General features: G+C 40.9%; 1 long non-coding RNA gene across 1 annotated transcript; it reads left to right on the plus strand.

The window, feature by feature from the left end:
* The first annotated feature begins 4,922 nt into the window (after positions 1-4,922).
* Positions 4,923-8,837, plus strand: LOC142965785 (uncharacterized). The gene is made up of 3 exons (XR_012957736.1): positions 4,923-5,251; positions 7,368-7,489; positions 8,531-8,837. It is a non-coding gene; the product is annotated as an uncharacterized LOC142965785 (long non-coding RNA).
* The last annotated feature ends 534 nt before the right edge of the window (positions 8,838-9,371 follow it).

The raw sequence follows: 9,371 nt of genomic DNA on the forward strand, positions 1-9,371 counted from the left end.
TGCTATCATGCTATATGTCTACACCTGCTGGACTGAAGCACATTCGCATTGTTTGACATCTTGTTTCGAAAGCAGATTGTCATCACTATCTAGGGTCACCCTGATAACTGTTCTTCAACACAATTCATCATGTGATGATGGTAGGCCGAATGAGGAAGGTGATGTGAAATGACAAAGAAAAGTCAGTGCATGCAGAGACCTTTTTACTCCTGCAGAGGAAACCACACATCCCACTTCCTCTCAATGTGTGATGTAGATAGACTGAAGGATTAACATCTCCAGAGCCACAGACAAGTGAGAGAAATAAAATCCACGCAAACTGTAGCTGTTGACGGAGAAAATGAAGCTTACCTTTATGTGGAGAGTTCTCAAAGGCTCACGTCTGACACTTGAGAGCTGATGCCTTGTGACAAAGACAGCCTGTGAATCTCAGATTATGCAAAAGAAAAAATACAGTTTTGCAATTTGAAACAGTGAGCTCAGTGCAGTGCAGTTCAGCGCAGTCAGCAGCATTTTAAGGCACCCTGCATGTGCGGATTACCAGAGGGTGGTGGGGTCAGATGCAGTTCATTACTGCAGCAGTGTTGCACAAAGACAAAGGGATAGACCGTGAAACAAGCTCCTCTGGTTTTTAAAAAGGTCGGCAGAATTAGAAAAACAATGCCTTTGGTTTGCAAAACCTTTAAAATGTGTTATTTATGTTTTAACAATTGAGATATATTTTAAAATACATACACAGAGAGTGATTGATGCACAGTGCCTGACAGTAGCCAAGACTTTAGGAGAATACCTAAATTATGCTCAGTAAGGATGACTTAAACATTTAAAGTGACTCAGCCTCATACCTGCCTAAAGGTGAAAGACAATCAAACTTTGCTGGGTTGCTTGGAAAACAAAATTGCAAATTAGTGGGGTTTTCTCTCTCTCTTTATTTTGCCACTTAAATCTCAGAATGAGTTTATTTCTCATAAATGTACGATTCTGACGATATCACCCCCTACCCCGGCTCCGCATTTATTTATTATTCTTTTACGTTCAATGGCCTTAATACGCCGTTGTAGGTCTCTGCATGAGTTGTCTAAATTTGGTTGGGAATGCACAATGTGCTCAAGGGCTTTCTACTTAAAAAAGACATATGACCCAAGTTAGGGAAAGATTGAATGAAATATGTAATTTTGCCACAAAATCAATATGACGGAAAATCTATTTACCGATCTTACTCCTTGCAGTTCAGGAGCAACGGGCTAAAGTGTAAAGAGCTCAACAAATTACAGATCAGCTTTGGTTGGATCAAGAAGTTTGAAATATCCAGTTAACTCTCAAACAAACAAAACACAAATATTTCAGTGATTGACACATTTAGCAATAATAACATATTTTCATTGTTCAGTCAATAGGGTTGAAATGTGGACAGATACTTTCTTGACCCATGGAAGATGGATGTAGCTTTTAAATATTGGACTTAATGAAAATCTGTTACACCTGTATTATATTATAGTTTGTTTGTTCTATGCTACGAGCCCATGTTGTCTGATTCTGATTTCAGTAACTACTTTTTTACAACCATCAATTATAGTGTTGGCTTCTTTTCATTACTTGCTCAGATTTTTTTCTTATTACTAAAACAGCTAAAGTAACGACAATCGAATGAAACACAGTTGCAATAAATACAGGCACAAAGCATCCCAAAGAAACGAAATCTATAAATTGAGATTTCTGAATTTATTTACATACATAAACATACACATAATGAATGAGCCATGTTCACAGTCTTATGCATTCAGATGCTGAAAAACATTCACAGATTGTGGTTTGTGCCTACAGATCTTTCGTTCTTGGCAAGTAAATGAGCTATCAATCAAATTCCAAACATGGCTGAACATAATGCACAACCAAAGCCATTTCAAGATGTCTTCTTATTGTTTTTTTTTTTTTTTAACGTGTGCTAAAAAAACAGATGCCTCCTGTAACTTAATCTTAGTTTACTCTTCTGCACAGTGGACATGTATTGTACACCCTCTCTTAAGAAAATACCAAAAGTTAGTTGACCCTGAACTAACCATTTAACCGGTTTACGTAATCATCCGCCGAACGACAAATCCTCAAACTCTTAGTCTGACTTGTTATTAAACTTGACGTCGTCGAACTTGACTATCTTCCCATCACGAGTCACCACCTCCTTCTGCTCCCATGTTTCAACCTCCCCGTTTTTCTCCTGAAAGCGCCGCACCACCACCCTCCCTGTTGTGGGCAGGTTGCAGGGCAGATCCAAATTCATTTTCAGGAAGTCTTGGGTAAGCTCGGATCTGCCTGTCTGGACCAGAGCCTGGTTTTTGTTCCTGTCCTCTGTCCTCTGAGGGGTAGGAGGGATGTGCATTGCGGCTTGAGGCCGCAAAGGTTGAAGGTGTGGTTTGGGTGAGCGCTCCCATTTCAGCGGTGATGGAGACATATGGCGTGGTAATGGATCACTTTTAGGTGAAGGAGCTATCATTGGTGATAGGTCCCTGTTAAATGGAGCTCTGTTCATTGGTGATAGGTCCCTGTTAAATGGAGCTCTGTTCATTGGTGATAGGTCCCTGTTAAATGGAGCTCTGTTCATTGGTGATAGGTCCCTGTTAAATGGAGCTCTGTTCATTGGTGATAGGTCCCTGTTAAATGGAGCTCTGTTCATTGGTGATGGGTCCCTCTTAAACGGTGAAGGAGCTCTGTTCATTGGCGATGGATCTCTGTTTGCTGGAGAAGCTCCTCTGCCCACTGGTGACGGAGATGGGTTTCTGACATTAATGTTAGGTGAAGGTACCTTACATTGCTCTTTTTGAACGGGTGTCTTGGTGACGGTGTCTGCACCTGCGGCCCTTCGTATCTCACTAATGACCCCGCCCACGGAGGCCCTCAGAGAAGGGTCGGGGTCCACCATCCTGCACACAGCATGGCAGTATGGCAGATCCTTCATGATCTCCTCAATCTTGGCGGGACAGACGCTGGGCGTGTGAAGTCGAATCCGGGCACAGAGCTCAGCGATGATCTTACCCATGGCCCACACGTCTGAGCGCTGGTCCCTCTGGTTGCCCCTGTGCACCTCGGGGGCTGAGTAGGCCGGGTTCCCCATGTTCATGGCAGAGTTGAGGCCATATTTGAAGAACTTGGCGAGTCCCAGGTCGATGATGACGGCTCTGTTCGTTTCATGCTCCACCTGGAGGACAAATGATGTTTAGTCTGTTTGAAATACCGTCTTACAAAATTACGAAAACAGTTCACAGAGCTTTAAAAGTGGGATAACGTACAAGACGGCCATTATTCAGCTTCACCCACTCCCCAGTGATTATAAGTTTAACGGAATAGTCTACAGCAATGCTAGCAGCTCCATCATCCTAGTTTAGCGTGTTAGCATGGTAATATATTTCAATTTCATTAAACACAAAGTCCTGCTGAGGGCTCATTACTTGGGGTTTTTGTACTGACTTGTGTGTTCTTAAATTGCAGTGCATTGAGCTCTCTCAGCCACCGTAGAAAATCTTTTATGTATCTCTGTTTTCCTCATATCTGTCTGTAGTAATCAGTTGCCCAGACAAATTGCAGTGGCGTAATGTAAATAGCTAATTTCATTATTTTTGACTGCAGAATGGCAGCACTTTTCCCACATGTTGACATGCTGACTGACAGGTGCCTCCACTCACCATGATGTTTTCAGGCTTGAGGTCTTGATGGACAATATCTCTGGAGTGGAGGTGAAGCAGCCCTTCACACATGCCGAGGATGATAGTGCCTTTAACAGATGGAGACACCTGCAGAGGCACAAATATGAGATCAACTTTAGCTTGGCTGGCATCAAGTATCTCAAACATAAAATATAAACCAACTTCCTCATATTGAGTTGCACGCCCTTTACCTTCAGGCCTGAATAAAACGGCTTTTCTGAAGTTAACAGGACGTGACGTGAACTACAAAGTCACATCTATATTTGTCCAGATTTCATTAATAAACCTCAAGCATGAGATAATATTATGATGACTCTGAGACTGAGGTTGGGTCCGTATAAGAATAATTTTATCCTAAACCGATGCACACTACAAATGTCCATGGTGACCTTCTTTATTTCGTGCAAACACTGCAGACTCTCTGGAATGGAAAGAAAAATGTCATCATGGCCAAATTGGGTTTATACTGAATGTGAATGTGCACTTTACAATTGTTTGTACTGTAGGTCCTAGGTTCACCTTGCATCATATGCCTTCTGTCTGTGGATGATAACTTTACCTTTATTTTAGACTTTGACGCTTTGAAGATGGTGGTCTCCAAGTCCTCTCCGAAGATAAACTCTAGAGGAATGATCCATTTTCCGTCTTTGAGATTTATGTTGCCCAGAAGCTTCACTATGTTGGGATGATTTGCCTTGCTGCAGATAAGTGGCAGCAAGTCATGGAGGGGAAGAGAAATTGACAAATCAGCATAAATGAGGAACCAAATAAATACTTACTGGGTACCCTTATAAATAACGGGAAGGAGGGGGTAAAAACAAGTGTTTAAAAGTACTTTTTCAACCAATCCCCCACTCCCAAAAATTGATGCAAAATAAAGGTTTAGCCAGATGTTTTGTTCACTACAAATAATGTTAACAATATTTAAAATAAAAAGCACTTCACATACAAAACTTTTTATAATAACATTTTCCAAATATTTTCTATTAATAATTAAAAAAATAAATGATTTACCGTAAAACAAAAATACTAGCAATATCGATACTGATACTTAGTAACAACACCAGGTATTTTTTATATATTTTTAAAATTATCTTTCTTATGAGAAATGATCTATTGTATTGCATGAGACCAGAGGAGCACACATGTTGGTTGTGATGGCCAGCAATAATCTCATATCGTCTCTCTTTTGTGATGGAGGAGTTTATGCTAAAGAATTGTGACTCTACAACATTAAAAGTATGTAGCTCTGACATTTTGGGAACTTTTGTGTACTACCTTATAACATCTTAAGAATTCAGCTTCTCAGTACCACCTTTATATTTTTACTCTTCTATTTTTTGAGTCTGCTAACATCAAAACCACTTGTACTTACTTGTACACTTCACACTCTCTCTCCAGGTCCTTCTTAGTGATGAGATGTTGGGGGACCTTCTTTATAGCAGCCCAGGTATCGTTGTACTTCTGCTTGTACACCTTCCCAAAGCAGCCCTCTGCGATAGTGCCGGTGGAGTACGCCATCAAGGCCACGACGGGACGACTGCAGAGTGAGGGTGAGGTCAATTTAACAATCATGTTGAAGCTCAGACCAAACAATGTTGTTAAACGAAGCTAAACTGCAGAAAAACCTAATTTCCTGCACTAAATGCCAGTTTGGCGAAGAACAAAATGTATTGTTTATTGTTTGATATGATCAGAAATGATAGAATATTTTTGATGCTATCTAGATATCCTGTTCTTTCCATTTGTTCTTTCAAGGGTGTTGTTTATCAGTGCTGTTACTGTTTGTCAATGCAGCTTCACCAAGTTTTGTAAATGTTGCTGTTATTTTTGGGACTTTCCTCTTCGTCACCTTGCATAATACAAGTCAGACCGGAGCTACACTTTTGATCACGGTTAAAAAGGCAACCAAACAGGTGACTCAGATTGAACTAAATTCCAATGATCAGTGTTCATCAGGTGTATTTTTCATCTTATGTGTTGAGTATTTTCACTTTATACTTCAAATCTACTGCATTTCAGGGCTTTATACTGTCATTTTTACACTACTTACATTTATCTTTCCTTGAAGAGAAAGAATTAAACATAGAACAGATAATATATAAGTAGCTAATAGAATACACATTGTAGTTTAAACCATCCAATAGTTTACATGGAATATAATTAGCTTTACTTTGACAAGCTTAAACCTTAAATGCCTTAAATGCATTTGTTTTAATAATCTGATAATATGACACGGACTGGAGCCATTATGTCACCGAATGAGTACTTTTGATACTTTAAATATGTTTTGCTGCTTATACTTGTGTACTTTACCTTCACTTGAAATGCATGACTTCTACTTTATTGTGAATTAGTTTTAGTTTTAGGTATTGCTATTTTTACTTAAGTAAAAGAAGACACGATACATCTTCCACCACTAACAGTCTCCATGAAATCAACATCAAACATAATGAGATTCACCAGCTTTCTACTTAACCACAGAGCCACTGTGTTGTATCGTGAAGTGTCTCTACACGTACTGTCTCTCTTATACAAGCTTCATTTCAGCAAGATTAGACCTGTCAAAGTCTGTCAGAGCTAACAGGTTGAATTTAGAGGAAATAAACGTTCTCGGAAAGGGTGCGTCGCCTCTGTTGTGTAAGACTGGTTCTGGGATTCTTCAGAAAGTCAGAGCCTGACAATCCGACTGAACTGTCTTTTAGTTTTTCACTTAACTGGAATAAATAGCTGAATCACTGATCAGATTAGAGACACATATGTGGGCGGTGATTCGTAAAGTCTGGAACCAGGATATCCTGAATCCTACAGTAAACAACAAAAATACCCTGAACATGAATAAATGACAGAAAGCAGCTCACCTGAGTGACCACATGAATGAACCCTAACTGAGTCTGTTGTGTAAATAACAGCTCCCATGTGTTGATCTAAACAGACATTGTTATAGTTTTAAGAACTCGGAAGCGTGGCCTCCAGTCAGCAGCACATTTTGCACAGACTTTGAGCTGTGTGTTGTAGGACAGAGATATTAAAAAAGCTGACAAACTAGTAAGTCCACAAGAGGGAAAAAAAACGTTTGTCTTTGCATGAGCCGGAGCACAAAGTTGGCAGCACATAAAAAAGAAAAAGGCACGTGTAAGTTCCAGCCAATAGCTTGAGACTGAATACTCATAGTATCTGAGATGAGTATTCATAGTCTCTCAGATACTATGGGTATTCATAGACTCTCAGAGATTATTCGTAGTCTCTCAGAGAGTATTCATAGTCTCTCAGAGAGTATTCGTAGTCTCTCAGATACTGAGTATTCATGGTCTGTCAGATACTATGAGTATTCATTGTCATAGTATCTGAGAGACTACAGTCAGTCACCTTACAGTCATTAATATTCACATGGACAGACTGAGGATGTTAGAAGAAACATATAATAACCAGTAAAGACATGAAAGGCAAACCCTCACTGTTCAATAAAGACATTAGTGGAGCAATTAGAACCTCCTTCGGTGATTTAATCTCGTTGATCCAGAGACAGACTACGACGACTTATACAAAACAGGAAGGAAACAAAGTGTGAAAAGGTTCATAGTAAATTGAATTAAAATGTTCCAAAAGTGGATAAATCTATGTTGTCCTATGTTGTACCACAGAAGTCTGCTTACCTTTTTGCTGTAGAGGGAAAGCTGCTGCGTCAGGTCTGAACATGGATTCACATAGCTGCCTCTTTATACCTGTTCCACGCCTTCTTGTGTCCTCTCCATGGCCTGAAGCAAAGTAGGCGCGCCTGAGCACTGCAGGTCAGGAATGTGAAACACACCATAAAGTAATGTACTGTAGAACCAATGAGAATGGCACATGTCTGATAAACAGAAGGGCATGTGACTGTGTGGATGAGGTTGCACTGAGGCAGCCAAGATGAGACAGGGGGGGTTTTCCCACGCCCATGACCAGGTGGAAATTACAGGAGCAGCATCTATAATCTAATCTAATATAGTAGCCCTAATATAGTGCTTAGTTAGACTGTATGTAAGAGCCACAGACAGATTATAAAACAGTGGGCACAGACTCTTAAGTGCCCCCTTCTCCTGTTAACACTCCCCACTAGCATTTGTAGTCGTTTTGCATCAGGGAGGCAAAGTCGTACCAGACACCTCACATCTTCACAAGTGTCCTTCCAAAATGAACTTCAGCATCAGTCCTTTCAGCAAATGCCCCGAAACAACATATGTTTACGGTTTATTGGATGGATGCCATGAGATGTTATACAGATATTCGTGGTACCCAGAGGATGAATCCTACTGACGTTGGTGACCCCCTGACCTTTTCTTGGCGTCACCATGAGATTGACATTTGTGGTTTTGAGTGAAATGTCTCAACATTTATATCCATTCGTTTTTGGTGGACATTCATGCTCCACTCGGGGGAAAATTGTGATAACTTTGGTGATTCATTAACTTTTTAATTCAGACGACAGGAAATGAGGGGAGAGAGAAGGGGAATGGCAAAAAAAAGTCCCTGTTTGTGGTTTATGGTCGGCGCTTTAACCTCGAGGGCACCAGGGCACCAAACGTTTTGTTTATAATCAATTACAGCCTCAGTTGTAATTTGTGTTTTGTTCTAATTACCAAAAGTTAGCATCCTTACATCCTGAACTAAGATTGTGAACATCGTACTTGCTAATCGTCAGCATGTTAGTATTGTCATTGTGAGCGCTAGTATGGCTGTAGTGGTTGTTGGTTGAAGAACATACTGTACAAATTATCATAGTAAACCATAAAAAACAGGTCTCTTCAAGCAGAGCTGTTCTGCTGACAGACATCTAAATTGCTAATATGCAGGGCCCTTCCGGAGGGGGGCGACGAAGGTGGATCCCCTCTGGGGGCAGACAATGGACTCACAGTGGGTTGCAGGGACTCTGGGCCGAATTCTTGCAACAGGAAGTCTCGACCGGACAGTGCATCAATAGGGGTGGCTGACTTGCAGGACCCCTCCGGAACCCGGCCATTGAGACTTGGGGCCAGGGAAGACAGCCGGTAACAGATGACCTGGCTGATGTTAGGACCAGTGGTTGCTGCCAGACTGCCAACAGGCCACGAGGAACTGGCTCAGACTGCTGACACAAGAACTGGAGTGACGTCTGCAACGGAGTTGGTGAGACAGGAGAAACTAATCAGGGTGGGGCAGACAGGAAGTACACAGGGGAGAGTAAACTTCTTAAAAAAAAAGAGCAGGAAACACCAAACCTGTACGAATAACATGAAACAAAGAAAAAACAAACAAAAGACCCAAAACACAAATCCTCTAGAAACAGATGCAACACGGGCCAGTCTTCACACAAAAAGTCATAAGGGCATAGAGCTCCAGTGTGACACCACAGAAGTTTCATCACATCAAAAAGCTGGTGACACAGTGAGAAGTATCAACTTCCTGCTGTAACCACAGCACTGGAATCACATCTTTGACAGCAAAACCCAGCCCAAGTCTATTTTGTCTTCCATTAAAGTCTACCTTTAGTGTTGTCCAACGTCTTTATACAAGCCTCACAATAAGATTGCTCTTTTATCGTGACACGAAACAAAATGAACTCCGGGACAGTACAACCTGTTTCGTTTGCCTTTCTATGACCAAAAAAAACCCTCTAACTTGTAAAAGCCCACCGTCCTCAGAAGAATTGTGTCA

Source organism: Anarhichas minor, unplaced genomic scaffold (genome assembly GCF_050575085.1).
Source record: "Anarhichas minor isolate MPS153535 unplaced genomic scaffold, ASM5057508v1 ptg000035l, whole genome shotgun sequence".
Classification (NCBI taxonomy): domain Eukaryota; kingdom Metazoa; phylum Chordata; class Actinopteri; order Perciformes; family Anarhichadidae; genus Anarhichas; species Anarhichas minor.